This window comes from Ornithorhynchus anatinus, chromosome 16 (genome assembly GCF_004115215.2).
Source record: "Ornithorhynchus anatinus isolate Pmale09 chromosome 16, mOrnAna1.pri.v4, whole genome shotgun sequence".
Lineage (NCBI taxonomy): Eukaryota > Metazoa > Chordata > Mammalia > Monotremata > Ornithorhynchidae > Ornithorhynchus > Ornithorhynchus anatinus.
The window spans coordinates 22642580-22661902 of record NC_041743.1 but is presented as its reverse complement, the minus strand read 5'-3'; the positions used below and the strand labels follow the sequence as shown (position 1 = coordinate 22661902).

Sequence of the window (19323 nt, the reverse complement as noted above, 5' to 3'; positions counted from 1 at the left end):
ATAAGGCATCAAATAGAGACCCATGCAATAAGAAAACAAGGCAAGAAATCTGCCAAACATAATTACCTAGGGTATGTTTTAAAATTTTAGAGTATTAAATCACAGCAGACTGGTCAAGAAGTTTACAGTACAGTACACCATTCTAAATTACTAAAATGGCCATGTTGAAAAACATTCCTATTTACCTTGAACTTAATAGAAAACAATTTGGGAGATATGCTTCTGTCTTTAAGAAAGGAATTCAAACATACTAGTGATTAAAATTCATTCATCCTATCGGTGTTTACTGAAAACTTACTGTGTGCAAAGCACCGGTACAAAGTGCTTGGCAGAATGCAATATAACAATAAACAGACACATTCCCTGTTTTTTCCACAGAGATAATGATACCCACTGACTGGAAGCAATTTTATGGAGGTGTATACCTTAGAAAATCAATTTAGACCCATTTTTTGCCTCCAAATGAGTTACAGATTAAGAGCCGTTTTGGTTTAATGTGGTCAAGATAGATAATTCATCTGCAAAGTGGCTATCAGCTGCTCATTTTAACAACAGACAAGACTGTAATGTACCATGAATAACTGCCAGGTTTTCCTTCCCTTCTTCTTTCTTACCCTCATATGCCTAACAATTTATAAGGACACAGATAAACTGGGATTAAAAAAACAAACAACTCTTTGGAAGATTGTCTCATGTCTAATCTCCCAGACAATACATACTACACCTGCTGGCTTGACATGCAAAAAATTCATTTGAACTTTGGGTCAGCTATCTTACAATTCCATTTCTATCCCAATCAACTGAACTCACTTAATTTCTCCATTATCAACCTAATAAAACTTAAAAGTAAATCACAAAGGAATTGAAGGGCTCATTAATATATAGTCTGCAAAGTTTCTGCTATCTTTGCAGATCTGCATAAGAGATGAATAAGACTTGCTATTCTTCATTCTCACTCTACGCAAGCACCCAAGTCTCAACTATTCAAACTCTTCACTATTTAAATACAACCTAGAGAAGAGAACTATCACAACAAAGCTGAGACCATGCCAATTTAAACCCAATTTCAATCTTCCAGTCAGGTGGACAGAATTGAGTTGCTGGCTGACATACCTGAGACATTAGAATGCACAGGAATGAGAGAGTCTTGCTTGGTTTTTGTTGTAACCCCAATGCACAGCCCAGGGAAAAAAAAATATTCTGCATTTCAAACCTGGAATGTACACTGGGATTCCTGCCTGTTTAAGCGCCAAAGATATCTATCTAAAATGCCACGACTTTGGAAGGGAGAAAAAGGTTCAGGGGAAACAAAAAAGAGAATCTAGTTGCTTAAAAATAAAATGGTGGAGAGGTCCAATGAATGTGATGTTTTCCCCACAACACACGTAAATAGTCTTATATTCTACTATTTCCCCTATCCCTAAACTACTTCAATAAAATATGCATAATTTATAATTATGGTACTTATTAAACACTTGCTACATATGCCAAGCACTGGGGTAGATATAAACTTAATCATGTTGGGCACAGTCACTGTCCCACATGGGACTCACATCCTATTTAGGAGAGAGAAGGATTTAATCCCCATTTTACAGATGAGGTAACTGAGGCACGGAGAAGTTAAATGACTTGTCCAAGGTCACAAAGCAGGAAAGTGGTAGAACTGGAACTAGAACCCAGGTCTTCTGACTCACAGGCCAATGCTCTTTCCACTAGGCCATGCTGCTTCTCTATCCATAATAATGTCGGTATTTGTTAAGTGCTTACTATGTGCAGAGCACTGTTCTAAGTGCTGGGGTAGGTACAGGATAATCAGATTGTCCCACATGAGACTCACAGTCTTAATCCCCATTTACAGATGAGGTAACTGAGGCCCAGAGAAGTTAAGTGACTTGCCCAAGGTCACACAGCTGACAAGTGGCAGAGCCAGGATTCGAACCCATGACCTCTGACTCCCAAGCCCGGGCTCTTTCCACTGAGCCACGATCCATCCCCCTGTGGACTGTCATTTCTTGCAGGAAAGGAACCTTTCTACTAACTTTCTTGTATTGTACTTTCCCAAGTGCTTAGTACAGTGTTCTGCACACAGTAAGTGCTCAGTAAATACCACTGATTATTTCATTATTTCTTACTAATGGCAGCTTGTATGCTATCCAAGTCTGCATGATTGAGATCCATTAATATTTACCAACTGACCCACTTCTTGTACCACAAAGCGATTGTGTTCCTGCACAACCACATGAAAAAAAGGAGTCGTGCCAAGCACCCGTCGGTTCCCAAGCAGCACGGCTTAGTGGATAGAGCACAGGCCTGGGAGTCTGAAGGCCTGGGTTCTAATCCTGACTCTGCCACCTGTCTGCTGTATGACCTTGCGCAAGTCACTTAACTTCCCCGTGTCTGTTATCTCAACTGTAAAATGGGGATTAAGAGTGTGAACCCCATGTGGGACAGGGATCGTGTCCAACCCGATTTGCTTGCAACCACTCCGGAGCTTACAACAGTGCCTAGCACTTAGTAATGGCTTAACAAAGTCACAGTTTTTTAAAATTATTATTATTATTGCAAAAAAGTACTTCCGACCCTGCACCTTTTCTGCATACAACAGGCCCGTGCTGCCGGATGAACGTTCACTAATTCTTACAAGGTTCATGTGTAGTGAAAAAATGGCAGAAAAGGGTGTACAGAAAATGGCTAATGATCAGTCTCAAAATGCACAGTTTTTCATATTACAACTTCGTAGTGCTTTGCAACAGAAGTTGGCCAGACTTTCACTAACCATTACCCAGAAATCAATCAATCAGTGGTATTCACTGAGCCCTTACTGTGTGCAGAGGAGTGTACTAAGCTCTTGGGACAGTATAGTACAGCAAAACTTGGTAGTCACATTCCCTTGCCCACAGGCAGCTTACACATATACGAGAGGATATACCATCAATCGATGGTACTTACTGAGTGCACAGCACTGAATTAGGCGCTTGGTAGGGTTCAACACAATGGAGTTGGCAAGCACATTTCCTGCCCATATGGAGCTTAGGGTGGGGTAAATAACTGCTTAAGGGGTGCTGACCCAAGTTCATAAGCGACACTGAAGGGAGAAGCAGTAGGGAGAAGAAGGCTTAGTCAGGGAAGGCCTCTTTGAGGAGTTACGATTTTAATAAGACTTTGCTAGTGGGGAGAATGATGGTCTGTTGTAAATCTTGTATATATCCTGTTGGTTCTACCTTCACAACATCGCTAAAATCTACCCTTTCCTCTCATTCCAATCAGCTACCACACTGATCCAAGTATTTACCCTACCCATCTTGACTATTGACATCCCGGCATCCCGTCTTCCCCTTCTCCAGTCCACACTTCACTCTGTCGCATGGAACATTTTTCAACAAAAATATCCAGTCCGCATCTCGTGACTCCTCAAGAATCTCCAATAGCTGCCCATCCACCTCCACATTCATTCATCTGTAATTATTGCGTGCTTACTGTGTGCACAGCACTGTACTATATGCTTAGAATGTACAATTCGGCAACAGATAGAGACAATCCCTGCCCAACAACCGGCTCACAGTCTAAAAGGGGGAGACAGGCAGCAAAACAAAACAAGTAGTCAGATATCAATACCATCCAAACAAATAAATAGAATCACAGATATATACACATCATTAATAAAACAGAGTAATAAATAATATATACAAATATCCACAAGTGCAGTGGGGAGGGGAAGGGGGGTAGAGTAGAGGGAGGGAGTAGGGGGAATGGGGAGGGGAAGAGGGGCAGAGGGATAGGGAGGGCTCAGTCCAGGAAGGCCAGAAACTCCTTACCATCGGCTTTAAAGCACTCAATCAGCTCGCCCCATCTTCCCTCATCTCAGGGATCTCCTACTATAGCTCAGCCTGCACACTCTGCTCCTCTAAAGCCAGCTTACTCACTGTACCCCCATTTCATCTATCTCGTTGCCAACCCCTTGACCATGTCCTCCTCCTCGCTTGGCACTCCCTCCGCTCCATATACATTAGACCACCACTCTCTCCATTTTCAAAGCATTATTAAGGTTACAGCTCCTTCCAAAAGGCTTTCCCCAACTAAGCATTCTTTTCCCTGGTTTTTGCTGTCCCACCTGCATCATCTACACACTTGGATTGGTGACCTTTGGACATCTGATATTTGCACCACCCTCAACCCTACAGCAGTTATGTACATGTAATAATAATAATAATGTTGTTATTTGTTAAGCACTTACTATGTGCAGAGCACTGTTCTAAGCGCTGGGGGAGATATAGGGCAATCAGGTCATTCCACATAAGGCTCACAGTTAATCCCCATTTTACAGATGAGGTATCTGAGGCACAGAGAAGTTAAGTGACTTGCCCACAGTCACACAGCTAAGTGGCAGAGCTGGGAGTCAAACCCATGACCTCTGACTCCGAAGCCCAGGCTCTTTCCACTGAGCCATGCTGCTTCCCCATATACATATCTTTAAATTATGTATTAAAATTATTATTTATTTATATTAATGTCTGTCTCCCCCCCAAACTGTAAGTTTGTTAGGGGCAGGAAACGTATCCACTAATTCTGTTGTATTCTCCCACGGCACGTAGGAGGGTTCAATAAATGCCATTGGTTGATGGACTGAGTGGTGAAGAGGGAAGGAGTTCCAGGTTGTCCCTACACTACCTTCATTTGAAGAAAATCTAAAGCACTGGCAGAAGAGATGTGGCTTTTCTGAATTTATCATCGTCTGCTTTACAACTAACTCTATGCTACATATTATAAAGGAAAGCCTTGCTGAGTAGTCTACAGCTCCCCCCTGCTACATGGTAAGCTTGTTGTGGGTAGGGAATATGTCTGTTTATTGCTGAATTGTAGCACTTAGTAGTCGTCTGCACACAGTAAGTGCTCAATAAATACAACTGAATGAATGAACAAAGAGGTAGTCCAAACTGGATGAGTGTAAATATTCCAACTGAACTGATATTTTGTGCATTTGCCATATGCTGTGCTCCGCGAGCTGACGTACCCCAAAGCTCCTGTGAAGTTGTGGTGGGGATAAGGAAGAGCGAGTGTCCTCTTCCCTCGTCCTCCCTAGTCCCTCCATCCACCTCGGGTGCTTCTCTGCTTAACCACAGCTGCAGCAGTTGTGGCTGCCATTATTTCCCTTTCATTGCTTCCCTCCTTTCCCTTCCCTTCCCTGTCCTAGCTTGTACCTTACCGCTTCATCCTAGCCCCCAGCTGACAAGAAGAAGCTTGTGGCACGTCTATAGCGGCGAAAGCTGCCCAGCCAGTTGGCATCCCCGTCCCCTCGGCTGGGCAGGCGGAGAAGTGGAGCTACTAGTGGGAGAGGGGAGGGGGAGGCTGGGCTGCCCTACGGTTGGCCACTGATGGCAGCAGCAACTGCTGGGTCATACTGGTTTAAAAAAAGAGGGGGGAAAAAACACAACCAGGAGTGTGATAGGGACCAGGAGGGAGAGGTTGGCGTAAAGCCCATGTGGGACAGGGACTTATGTCTATACTAACTCGGATCTACCCCAACGCTTAAAACAATGCTTGATACATAACTAGTGCTTGACAAATACTATCATTATTATAAGTAGGGGGTAAAGAGTGTCTAAAAGCTATAGATGAGGAGTTTCTGCTTGATGTGGAGAGGAATGGGCAACCAAAGGAGGTTTCTGAAGAGTGGGGAGACCTGCACGACACGATGTTTTAGGAAAGAGATCCAGGCAGCAGAATGAAGTACGGACAAGAGATGGAAGTGATTGAAGGCAGGGAGGACTGAGAGAAGACTGATGTAGTAGTTGAGTTGGGATATAATAAATACCTGGACCAAGGCGGAGTTGATTTGGATAAAGTGGAAGAAGTGGGTTGCTGAGAATCAGCATGGCCTAGTGGAAAGAGCTTGGCCTGGGAGTCAGAAGGACCTGAATTAGAATCCTGGCTCTGCCACTTGTCTGCTGTGTGATCTTGGACAAGTACTTCACTTCTTTGGGCCTCAGTTTCCTCATTTGTAAAGTGGGAGTTAAGGTTGTGAGCTCCACAGGTTGGACACAGTCCACCTGATTGGACACAGTCCGCCTGATTATTTTGTATCTACCTCAGTGCTTTGTACAGAGCCTGGCACAGAGTAAGCACTTAACAAATATCATAAAAAAAAGATTTTGGAAATATTTAAGAACCAACAAGACAATATTTGCTGACTGATTGAATAAGGGGTTAAAAAAGGGAGGAAGGAGCCCAGGATAATGTCAAAAGTGAGTCTGAAATATGGGGAGGATGGTGGTGTTATATGGATGATTCCCAAACCTACATCTGCCCTCATCTCTCTCTCTTCCTCTGCAGTCACACATTTTCTCCTGCCTTCGGGTCATCTCTACTTGGATGTCCCACCAACACCTCAAACTTAATGTGTCCAAAACAGAATTCATCTTCAAACCCTAACCTCCCCCTTGACTTGCTCACCACTGTACACAGCACCAGCATCCTTCCTGCTTCACAAGCTTGTAACTATGGTATTATCCTCGACTCATCTCTCTTATTCCGTGTGTCACCAGATCCTGTCAGTTCGACCTTCACAACACCACTAAAATCCGCCCTGTCCTCTCTCATGTAAATCCACTACCGTGTTAATCCAAACTGATAACCTATCCCACCATGATTACTGCATGTGCTTCCTTGCTGACTTCCCTGCTTCCTGTTTCTCCCCACTCAAGTCCACAGTTCACTCAGCTGCCCGGATCATTTTTCTACAAAAACATTCAGTCTGTGTTTCCCTACTTCTCATGAACCTCCAATAGTTGCCCATCCATTTCCGCATCAAAAAGAAATCCCTCACCACAGGTTTTAAAGCATGTGTCACCTTGTCTCCTTCTTCCTCACCTCCCTGATTCCCTACTACAGCCCAGCCCGCACACTTCGCTCCTCTAATGCCAACCAACTCACTGACCTCAGTCCTAGAGGGAGGAGGAGATAGGTTTAGGTCAGGCCTAGTTAGGTAGATTTGGGAGTCATCTGTGGAAAGTAGGTACCTGAAGCTGAGATGGGACAGGCTCCCCAAGTGAAGCCATTCTTCATTTACTATTCCATTTGCTATGCAAAATCTCCCCCCAGACCTCTTGTTTCTAACTGAAATAACTGCTGTCATCACAATCTTCACATAATACTTCAGCATTTAAGTACATATCCACAATTTTTATTTATATTAATGCTTTACTCCCCTCTCTAGATGGCAATTTCATTGTAGACAGGGAACATACCTACCAACTCTGTTATACTATACTCTCCCAAGTCCTTAGGACAGTGCTCTGCAAAGAGTAAGCGCTCAATACATACCACTGAATGAGAAATGCCTATATTGTACTATTCATTCAATCATATTTATTGAGCGCTTACTCTGTGCAAACCACTGTACTAAGCACTTATGTTTAGTTCTGCTCTTACATACATTTTCATTGCACTATTTGGATATAACATGAGGGGAGAATTTAGGCATGTTCTTTCCATCACATGAGTCTGGAATTTAACATAATGCAATAGCTTGTGTTAGCTGCTAGTATATATATCATGCAACTGTCCAATAATAATAATAAATATGGTATTTGTTAAGCACTTACTATGTGCCAAGCACTGTTCTAAGCACTGAGGTAGATACAAGAGGATCAGGTTGTCCCACATGGGGCTCACAGTCTAAATCCCCATTTTACTGATGAGGTAACTGAGGCACTGAGAAGTTAAGTGGCTTGCCCAAGGTCACACAGAAGACAAGTGGAGGAGCCAGGATTAGAACCCACGTCCTCTGACTCCCAAGCCCCTGCTCCTTCCACTAAGCCACACTGGGGAACGCAAGGCGCAACTCAACTACAAATTCAAAACTCCTGACATTAAGTCTGGCCATAACTCTTTAAATCATATTTTATAACCCCAGAAACAAGTACCTTTTTGGCCCTCTAGACTATTTTTGCCCAGTGAGATTGGTAGACATTTATTACAGCCATCTGGCTTAAAAGACATGTTTAAAATTCAAGACTACATCAAAATATATGTGTATCTACAAGTGATTGAAATGTAGAGCCATTAAGCTCATGCCAATAAGTATGAAATAGGACTCGGGCAGGTTAGCTAGCTAGCTTGAAAGCTAATAAAAATACCTCCTCCTTGTTCCATTCAGGAGGATATATTTTATATTTATACAGTTCTAAGATTTAGGTATTATGACCTGAAACTACTTTAACTTAACCTTGAATAGAACTAAAGATGATGAATAAAAGACTACAATGAGGCTGGACTGTTGTAATGCCAAGTCTACATAAAATAATGATTTTATGAGAAATATAAATTCTGATTGAAGAGAGCATCTGACATAAATCAATTAATCGATAATATTTATTGAGGGCCTGAGTGCAGAGCACTCCATTAAGCACCGGTGAATGTACACCAGAAACAAAGGATATGTTCCATGCCCATAAGGAGCAAAGAATCTGATGGGGGAGAGAAATAAAAAATTTTTACAAATAGTGGAAGCGGGAAGACGATCTAGTCATCTCGGGTAGTAGTTACATTAATAATTGAATATAAGCCTAAATCTACACATACCACATTTATTCATATAATTGCTGCCATCATATAAATATCCTGCCCCTATGATTTTTGAGAAAATAAAAGATTATTTTTGTAGCTAGTGAATGCATTAAGGCTGCTGAGTGCAAAAGGAAGAGATATAGTCTCAAATGCCCTCATAACTTCCTCTTCCTTTTCTTCAGCCCCTCTTGCTTCTAGATGTAATTAGTAATGGCCAAGTAATAGCCTCCTCCTGTTTTTGGATTGTAAAAACTTTGCAAAATGAGAGACAGTTATGTGAGTAAATACAGCACAGAAAAATTTGGCAGCAGGCATACAAGAAGTCCTGGGATTTCTGAACCATATTGCTCATAGACTATAAATGGAGGTTTGGTTCCTAAACCAAGACTCACAAAAATGATGCTAAATTGTACCTCTAATTAGGTGAGTATTCATTGCTGTATTAATATTGAATCAGAGAAGTTCTGCAATAGGGTAACTGACTTTCACTTCATCATATGTAAAAGAGACATAGGGAGTACGGAGAGTATGGATGGAACTGTTCTCCAAGTCCAGTGTGGTATCTGGAGTAAGTTAAACTCTCACAACCATACGGAAGATTGAATACTACGATTATTTCATCAATTTTAATTGGTCTCAAATTTAATGTCCCAAAGGAACATTCACATTCTGCCAATCTTGTAAAGGCTTTGTTGACTTTCGTCATTTGAATTTCTACTTCTTTTCTTATCCTTGCTTGCATCATCGTGATAAGATTCTGTCTAGATGGCAGAACTTACAGACTGCCTCTAATTTCTACTGCTGACAGAGGACCTTGGTTCAGGTGGAGGGCTGACAAGTGGTAAAAGGGTACAAAACCTCCAGATTTTTCAAGCTAAATATGTATTTAGTGGTTCAAACTCACCTGCAGGTTTGCTGGTATGGTTGCTTAAAAAGTACAGTTATAGTGGTGAATGATTCCTGTCTACTTGTATTGTTTTGTGGTCTGTCCCCCCTCATTTCTAGACTGTGAGCCCGTTGTTGGGTAGGGATTGTCTCTATCTGCTACCAAACTGTACTCTCCAACCACTTGGTACTGTGCTGTGCACATAGTAAGCACTCAATAAATAAATATGAATGAATGAATGATTCTTGGGATTCATTCAGTAGTATTTTTTGAGCACCAACTGGGTGAAAAACATTGCACTGAACATGAAGGAGCAGAATAGATGAGAAATGAGACTCAATCCCTAGTCGGTATTTGTTTTTTGTGAAGCGCTTACTATGTGCAGAGCACTGTTCTAAGCGCTGGGGTAAACACAGGGGAATGAGGTTGTCCCACGTGGGGCTCACAGTCTTAATCCCCATTTACAGATGAGGGAACTGAGGCACAGAGAAGTTAAGTGACTTGCCCACAGTCACACAGCTGATAAGTGGCAGGTGGTTCACAAACTAAAGGAGAAAGGAGCAGAAAGCTTGTGGATGGGTTTATGAGGGAAGACAAACGATCAGGACCAACCAACCTACGAATTCAAGGACAACAATAAATCCAAAAAGCTGCAGAACGATGTGGCTAATGGAGCCTTTTGGAGGTTCCTTATTGCTCAGACAGGGCTGTCCAGAGACCAAATGTCACAGAAGCCACAGTCAAGTGAAATGGTAATTCTGCTGATGCTTCAGGCTCTATCCACCCTGTGCTTCTACACCACACGCTCTTCTCTCCTGCAGTGATGTGGAGGGCAGGCAGCGAGGATCCTGGTCAGCATGTTTCGGTGACGGTGAGGTGGAGACTGTGCATGGTTCCACTTCATCCTCTCCCTGGCCGGTTCCCGCAAGGTAAGGACTGGAGCCTCAGATGGTACTGAGGATGGATGGCTGGTTTTCTTAATGTCACTCTTGGCCCATTGGATTGAAAGTGTTCCCCTGAGGATCTAATTTATATCCTGACATCGGCTTCTATAGTCTCTGTTTCCTCAAGAATGCCTAGTTTCATTAAGCTGAAGTTGTACTTATTACATAATGTTGTCTGATTGATCTATCAATCAACAAATCAATGGGATGTACTGAGCACTTACTCTTGCAGAGGACTGTGCTAAGCACTTGGGAAAATGCAAGAGTCAAATTACAGTCTGCAAGGCGAGACAGACACTGAAGGAGATTACGGATATGGGAAATGGTAGGGCATAAGAATATTTAGCTAAGTACTGTGGGGCTGGGGTAAGTACCAAAGTGCTTAAGGGGTAAAAAGCCAAATGCAATCTCTGTCAATTTAACAATGTGACCCTACCTCAGGATCCTAATAAACTCAGAACAGCCAAACAAGCTTAATAAATGTCAGAGCCTAGGACTGCTAAAGGTTTCAAATGCTTGTGCAAGGTCTGTGAAATCTAGACCTCTTGCTATTTCCTGTGCTCTGCCTACACTATTCCTTTGCTGATGTGCAGCAAAGAGTAATTACGCTGTGTTCCACTGGGTTCTAAAAACCAGACTGTTATTCTGGGAATGGCTGGTTAACAATGTTCTTCAGTAGCTGGTCCAGGAGGACTCTGGCAGTAGTGGAAAGCAATTAGCTTCTGTGATTGTTTCCAAAATCAGCTTTTTCACAGAAGTGAGTGGGAGAAGAGGAAGTGAGGGCCTAGTTGGGGAAGGCCTCTTGGAGCAGATGATTTTAGAATAAGGCTTTGAAGGTAGGGAGGGTGATCGACTATTGGATTTGAAGAGCTGGAGGGTGCTCCAGGACAGAGGCAGGAGGTGAGCGAGAGGAGTGTGATATAGATGAGACCGAGACGGAGGTGCAGTGAGTAGGATGGCATCAGAGGAGTGAAGTGTGCAGGCTGGGCTGTAGTAGGAAATCGGGGGCGGGTAAAGTAGGAGGGGCAAGGTGATTGCTTTAAAGACTATAGTAAGGAGTTCTTGTTTGATGCAGAGGTGGATGGGTAGCCACTAGAGGTTCTTGAGGATTGGCGAAACATGGACTCAACGTTATTTGTAGAAAAATGATCGGGGCATCAGAGTGAAGTGTGGACTGGAGTGGGGAGAGACAAGAGGTGGGTAAGTCAGCGAGGAGGCTGATGTAGTAATCAAGGTGAGAGAGGATAAGTGCTTGGATTAACATGGTGGCAGCCTGGATGGAGAAGAAAGCACAGATTTCAGAGATGCTTTGAAGGATGAATTTAGAGGATTTAGTGACAGTTTGAATGGGTGAAATGAGCTGAGGATAACACCCAGGTTACGAGGCTCGTGAGAGAAGAAGGATGGTGATGCTGTCTAGGGTGATGGGAAAATGAGGGGGAGAACATGAATTGGGTGGGAAGATAAGGAGTTCTGCTTTGGACATATTAAGGTGCTGACAGGACACCCAAATACAGATGTTCCTGAAGGCAGGAGGAAACATGAGACTAGAAGAGGAGAGAGAGTGGGGCTGGAGACGTAGATTTGGGAGTCATCTGCATATAGATGGTAGTTGAAGTGATGGGAGTGAATAATAACGACAATAATAATAATGATATTTGTTAAGTGTTCTAAGTGCACTGTTCTAAGCACTGGGGTAGATACAAGGTCATCAGGTTGTCTCATGTGGGGCTCACAGTCTTAATCCCCATTTTACAGATGAGGTAACTGAGGCATAGAGAAGTGAAGTGACTTGTCCGAAGTCACACAGCTGACAAGTGGCGGATCCGGGATTAGAAGCCACGACTTCTGACTCCCAAGCCCATGCTCTTTCCACTAAGTCACGCTACTTCTCCAAGGGAGTGGGTACAGAGGGAGAGTAGAAGGGAACCCAGAACTGAACAGAACTGAACTGAACTCAAGTGTCTAACCCCACAGCACTTTATCTGCATATCCAGAACTGAATCTTTAGGTATTCCAACAGTTAGGGGGTGGGAGGCAGAGGAGGAGATTGCAAAAGAGACTGAGAATGAGAGGCCAGGGAGATACGAGGAGAATCAGGAGAAGACAGTGTTAGTCAAGCCGCTGGATGGATCTTTTTTTCCAGGAGATGGGGCAAGGGTGGTGGCTGGTACCGAAGACAGCTGCGAGGTTAAAATGGATTAGGATGGAGTAGAGGCAGTTGGATTTGGCAAGGAGATCACTGGTGACCTTTGAGAGGGCAGTTTCTGTGGAGTGAGGGGGACAGAAGCCAGATTGGAGGGGGTCAAGGAGAGAGCTGGAGAGGAGGAAAGGGAGACAGTGGGTGTTCACAACTTGCTCAAGGAATTTGGAGAGGAATGGTAAGAGGGAGATGGGGCGGTAAGTGGAGGGAGCCATTGACCTATTAGTGCCATCTTTTTAAAATTAGCTCTTGTCTGGTTCTGCAGCTATACTCTCTAGTGATGGTATTAATACAGTGGCCCTCGGTTCATATAAACTCTTCAGGGAGTTTTCTTCTGCATATCCTTTTTGTCTGGGTCTAAGTGAACCTCAGCAACACAGACTTTGGCAGCTGTTTCTTAAAGCGTTCTATATGCCACAATACTGGTTTCTGCAATCATGTCTTGGTGAGGCTCAATGAAGAGCTGCAAGGGTTACCAGCAACCAGCATCCTGGGCTACCCGCTGACATTGGACATTTTAGTACATCTTCTCATTGTTAACAAGAGGATCAGGAGCTCCACGGTCTGCCTTCACCTTGGTTCTAATCCTGGCTCCTGGCTGCTGAGTGACCTTGGGCAAGTCACTTCACCTCGAGCCCTATGACGGACATGGACAGTGTCCAACCTGATCGTACTGAATTTACCCCAGTACTTGGTAAAGTGCCAGGCACAAAGCAAGTGCCTAACAAATACCATTAAAAAAATATCATGCCAGAAGCCCTACGTCCCAGGAAGTGAGGGGATGGGCAGGGACTCAGTCTTCGTGTGGTTCAGAGTTTCTTTGAGATCAGAAGCTACTGGCTCTGCCCAATCCCTGGACCAGTTCCTTCTGCCTGTGGAACCGCTGAATATCACACACCAGAAGATTCCATTTTCTGCAAGGGTAAGGAGTGGGTACAGACTTCTGAGGTCACATCTCTATGCTATCCCATCTTCACAACCTGTAGAAAACCGGGGAGGCCGCCATGGTGTTAACTAAGGGTTTTTTGCCTGAAGCAGTGAGGAGTCAAAAGATTCTGAGAGCTGTTCACTTATTCTCACCCTTTTATTTTGGTTTGAGGACTCTTAAATGTTACTATTCATAATTGAGTGATTTTGCTCTTTGTAGCTGTGTGCCCTGACTTAGAGCCCAGTGCAGAATGGGAAGCCTGTCAAATCTAATTACATTCCCTAGTGTTCATCCCAGGAAGCCCTTAATAAATAACATAACTAATTAAGAAAATGTAAGACTGGAGTTGTTTTTCCAGTAGTGGTGATGAGTTGCACTGAGTAAGTCACACTCTTTTAGCCTATTTCCCATCTGGCCAACAGAACACAGAGTGAGATGGTTGTTCCAGAGGTTGAACTCCCTCTTCAAACTCCCATCTCATGACTCTAATAACCTGGTTACCTACTAATTGAGAAAATTGACACTATCAGGCATGATCTCCCTAAAATCTCCCCTGCCTCTCCCCAGTCTCTCCCCTCTCCTGCCTTTCTTCAACTCTCCCATCTTTCCCAGCAGTATCTCTAGATAAGAAATCCTCCTCTCTCTCAAAATCCACCCCCACCACCTGTACATCCAACCCCATTCCTTGGCAGAGTGGCCTAGTGGGTAGGGCATGGGCCTGGGAGTCAGAAGGACATGGGTTCTAATCTCAGCTGTCACTTGTCTGCTGTGTGACCTGGGGCAGTCACTTCACTTCTCTATGCCTCAGCTACTTCACCTGTAAAACAGGGATTAAGATTGTAAGGCCCACATGGGACAAAGACTGGGTCCAACCCAATTACCTTGTATCTACCCCAGCACTTAGTACTGTGCCTGGCACAAAGGAAGCGATTAACAAATACCAAAATTATTATTGTTGCTATTTTTTGCACCTTATCAGAACACTTGCCCCTCCCTTTTTCTCTCCCTGCCATCCTCAACTTTTCCCTCTCCAATGGCTTCTTCTCCACTGCTTTCAAACATGCCCATGTCTCCCCTATCCTAAAACAAATCCTCCACTGACTCATGGCTTCCTCTGGTTATCACCCCATTTCTCTCCCACCATTCCTCTCCAAACTCCACTACATTAGCTGTCCCCAATCTCTCTCCTGCAATTCTCTCCTTGACCCCCTTCCAACCTGGCTTCTGTTCCCTTCCAGGGCACAGAAACACCGATGATCACCTTCTTGCCAAATTCAATGGCCTCTACCTCATCCTAATCCTCCTCGATCTTTCAGCTGCCTGCGACACTATCGACCACCCCCTTCTCCTGGAAACATTATCCAACCTCGGCTTCACTGACACTGTCCTCTCCTGGTTCTCCTCCTATCTCTCTGGCCGCTCATTCTCAGTCTCTTTTGCAGTCTCCTCTCCTGACTCCCACTCCCTAACTGTAGGAATACCTAAAGGTTCAGTTTCCCCACTCCTCAAGAACTTGGTTTTTGACACCCAAATCTACATCTCCAGCCCTGATCACTCTTCCTCTCTGCAGTCTCGCATTTCCTCCTGCCTTCAGGACAGCTCTACTTGGACGTCCTCCAGTCACCTCAAACTTAATATGTCTAAAACAGGACTCCTTATCTTTCCACCCAAGCCCTGTTCTCCTCCCTGGCTTTCCCATCACTGCAAAAGGCACCACCATCCTTCCTGTCTCACAAGCCTTGGCGCTATCCTTTACTCCTCTCTCTCATTCAACCCACATAGTCAATTCGTCACTAAATCCTGTCAGTTCTACCTTCACAACATCACTAAAATCTGCCCTTTCCTTTCCATCCAAACTACTATTACGTTAATCAAGCCTTCGATAGCTCAGCTGGTAGAGCAGAGGACTGTAGTGGTTACCTCCTGGTTATCCTTAGGTCGCTGGTTCAATTCCGGCTCGAAGGACTTTGGTTTGAGAAGCAGCGTGGCTCAGTGGAAAGAGCACGGGCTTGGGAGTCAGAGGTCACAGGTTTGAATTCTGGCTCTGCCACTTGTCAGCTGTGTGACTGTGAGCAAGTCACTTCACTTCTCTGTGCCTAAATTCCCTCATCTGTCAAATGGGGATTAAGACTGTGAGCCTCAGGTGGGACAACCTGATGACCCTGTATCTACCCCAGCGCTTAGAACAGTGCTCTGCACATAGTAAGCGCTTAACAAATACCAACATTATTATTATTACTATTAATCCAATCACCTGTCCTATCCTGCCTTGAGTACTGAATCAGCCTCCTTGATGACCTTCTTTACCTCCTGTCTCTCCCCACTCCAGTCCAGAATTCACTCTGCTGCCTGGATCATTTTTTTACAAAAACGTTCAGGCCATGTTTCCCCACTCCTCAAGAACTTCCACCTTCGCATCAAACAAAAACTTCTCACCAATGGTTTTAAAGCATCTAGCCCCCTAATACCTCACCTCCCTACTCTCATACTACAACCCAGCCCACTTCGCTACTCTGATGCTAACCTTCTCACTGTACCGTGATCTCATCTATCTCACCACCAACCTCTTGCTCACATCCTGCCTATGGCCTGGAACACCCTTCCTTCTCATATCTGACAATGACTCTCGCCGACTTCAAAGACTTATTGAAGGAATATTTCTTCCGAGAGCCTTTCCTGACTAAACCCTCCTTTCCTCTTCTCCCACTCTCTTCTGCGTCATCCTGACTCGTTCCCTTTATTCAATTCCCCTCCCAGCCTTGCAGGACTTACGTCTTGCCTTATGCTGTTGAGTCGTCTCTGACCCAAAGCGACTCCATGGACACATCTCTCCCAGAACACCCACCTCCAACTGCAATCATTCTCGTAGCGAATCCACAGTTTTCTTGGTAAAAATACAGAAGTGGTTTACCATTGCCTTCTTCCGTGCAGTAAACTTGAACCTCCGCCCTCGACTCTCTCAATGCCGCTGCTGCCCAGCAAAGGTGAGTTTTAACTTGTAGCAGATTGCCTTCTACTTGTTAGCCAATGCCCAAGCTAGGTATGAAATGATATGCCCCTGCTTGACCTTCCCTCCCATAGTCAAGACCGGTAGAGTACTGGAAACTCTCTAGGTGTGATCCCTGAGAGGAGGAGGACTGATGTACCTATCTATAATTTATTTATATTAAGGTCTGTTTCCCTGCTAGACTGTAAGCTAACGAGTAGGAAATGTGTCTTATATTATACTCTCCCAAGCACTTAGTATAGTTCTCTGCACACATTATGAGTTCAATAAATATGATTGAATGAATGAATTCTGCAGCTTCAATCATTTTTCTGACAAAAACAGGTTTGGCCCACATCTCCCCAGCTCCTCTTAATCCTCCAGCTCCTCTAAATCCCCCATCGGCCTCCTCATAATAATAATGGCAATAATAATAATTATGGTATTTGTTAAGCGCTTACTATGTGCCAGGCACTGTATTAAGCGCTGGCATCAAACAGCAACTCTTCACCATTAGCTTTAAGTTTCTCAATCATCTCGTTCCTTCCTACCTTACCTCGCTGATTTCCTATGGCAATCCAGTTGGCACACTTCAACCCCCTAAACCCCAACCTACTCTCTCCACCTGTATCTTGTCTATTCCATTGTCGACTCCTTACCTACATCCTCCTTCGCCCTGGGACTTCCTCTCCCTTAATATCCAACAGTCCACCACTCTCCCAACTTGTCAAAACTCCCTAAAATCAAATTGCTTCCAAGAGGCCTTCCCAGACTAAGCCCTCATTTCCCCATCCACCCTTCCCACCCCACTGACCATACACTTGTTTGTGTACCCCTTAAGCTCTTTGATAGTCACCCCAATGGCACTTAAATAAATATCCATATATTCTAGTCTATAACTTCTGTTATCTGTAATATATTTTGATGTCTGTCTCCCCCCTATAGACTGCAAAGCTCCTTGTGGGAGAGAAATTGTGTCTACCAACTCTACCATACTGTACTTTTCCAAGGGCTTAGTACAGTGTTCTGCACACAAGTAAACGTTTAAAAACACCACTGATTCCTACGTCAAATCTGCTTGTGTAAAATCATGGATTGTGTTATAACCAGGCAGATGTGTGTTGTAGGACAAACACTCCCTAAATCTCCATAACATTCTTTCCAATGTGTAATGAAAACATGTTTTATAGGAGAAGCAACTGCACCAATAAGCTCACTGTCACTATCACCCACAGGAGAAAGGTACTAATAATTTTTAAAGAGTTGAATTCTGAAACAGTAAAAAAAAATGCCTATTGGTACTCAGTGATGTTATTATGCATTTCTTTTAAGCTATGCAATTTTACCTGAGGATGCACTTTTCCTTTGCCTAGAAAGGTTTTTAAACCATCATCAACTACAGCAAGTTTTTTGAAGATCTGAACAGTGCCTTTGAACAATGGCATTTTATATCTGTAATTTTACTTATTTAGATGATGTCTGTTTACTTGTATTGATGTCTGTCTCCTCCCCGCCACGCCCCACCCCCAGATTGTGAGCTCGCTGCAGGCAGGGATTGTCTCTCTTTATTGCTGTATTGCACTTTCCCAAGTGCTTAATACAGTGCTCTGCACAAAGGAAGCACTCACTAAATACGATTAAATGAATGAAAGCTTTTAATATGGTCACAGTTGACTATACCTGGACTCATTTACACAGAGCAGTCACTTATTGCTTTAGTTTCCTTTGATTATCCATTCCTTCACATTCAGAAGGTACGAATAATCTTAATATACTTCAGAGTACACAATCACATTTAGAAAAGCACTGCAAAAAATGAAGAGCTAGGCAGCATGTCCCCGGCACGGGGCAGAGAAATGCGGCTTTTTGTTGTTTTTTTTTTAAATTAAAACCAGCAAGAACAAGTCACAAAGGAAGTACAGTACGTGCTGGCTCAGCCCAAGTTTTGCAGCTCAGTTACTCAAGCATGAGAGAAGCTGGCATTCCTTGAAATCAGTTAAGACAGAATATCCAATTCAAGGTGAAAATGCAACAGACTTAATTATCAACAGTCTTTCTCGCTGCCTAATTATTTAAGACCAAATGGACACAAAGTCATGTGAATTTACACTATCCACTGGGCATTTACAAATCAATAAATGCATGGAGGTAAATGTACACAAACCATTCAACACCGCCTGGCTTCCAGCCTGAAGGCATATCACTGTTTTCTGATCTGGAATTCAAGATTCAGGACCTATCAGACTAAACACTTTGACAAATGCAGTCAAAATTTTATAATAAACCTTACCTAACCGAAACAAAAACTCATTGTCCTTTGACTCCCATTATTTAATGCTAAAGATGAACGAGGGATATGGAAGGTATTTCCTGCATGGCGCAAAAGCAATCTCGTTGGTTTTCCAGGCTTCCAATGGACCTGGCACACAAGTTCACAGTTCAAAAATATCTCAATTAAATAAACAAATGCAGAAAACTACTTACGCACTAAAACTCAAGCCTTCCAAAGCAAATCCGGACATCTGCAATAAGTGCAGAATACTTAATTTGATCTCGAGAAAAAATTTTGAGTGGGGAGACGCTTAACAAAGACGGCTGTGCACAAATGGAAACAACCATGTCAGAGGAAACATTTTACCACCAAATTAAAGCCCGTGCTAACCCTCTGTGAAGACTGAGGTAACAGAAGCCAAAGCTGGATGCAAACATCCTTCTCTACTGTAAACAGTCATTTTCTGCATGACAAAATAATGCTAATCTGACAGTTTAATTCATGTGGCCATGTGTAGTGTATAAACAAAATGTCTGTAC

The 19323-nt window shown here is 43.5% G+C and overlaps 1 protein-coding gene and 1 non-coding gene across 12 annotated transcripts in view; one reads left to right on the top strand and one right to left on the bottom strand.

The window, feature by feature from the left end:
* The window catches only part of ATE1 (arginyltransferase 1), a 225862-nt gene that overhangs the window by 27851 nt on the left and 178688 nt on the right, over window positions 1-19323 (bottom strand). The gene's annotated exons all lie outside the window — the stretch shown is intronic.
* On the top strand, window positions 15403-15491 carry TRNAY-GUA. Its single transcript is given in 2 exon segments — window positions 15403-15439; window positions 15456-15491. It is a non-coding gene; the product is annotated as a tRNA-Tyr (tRNA).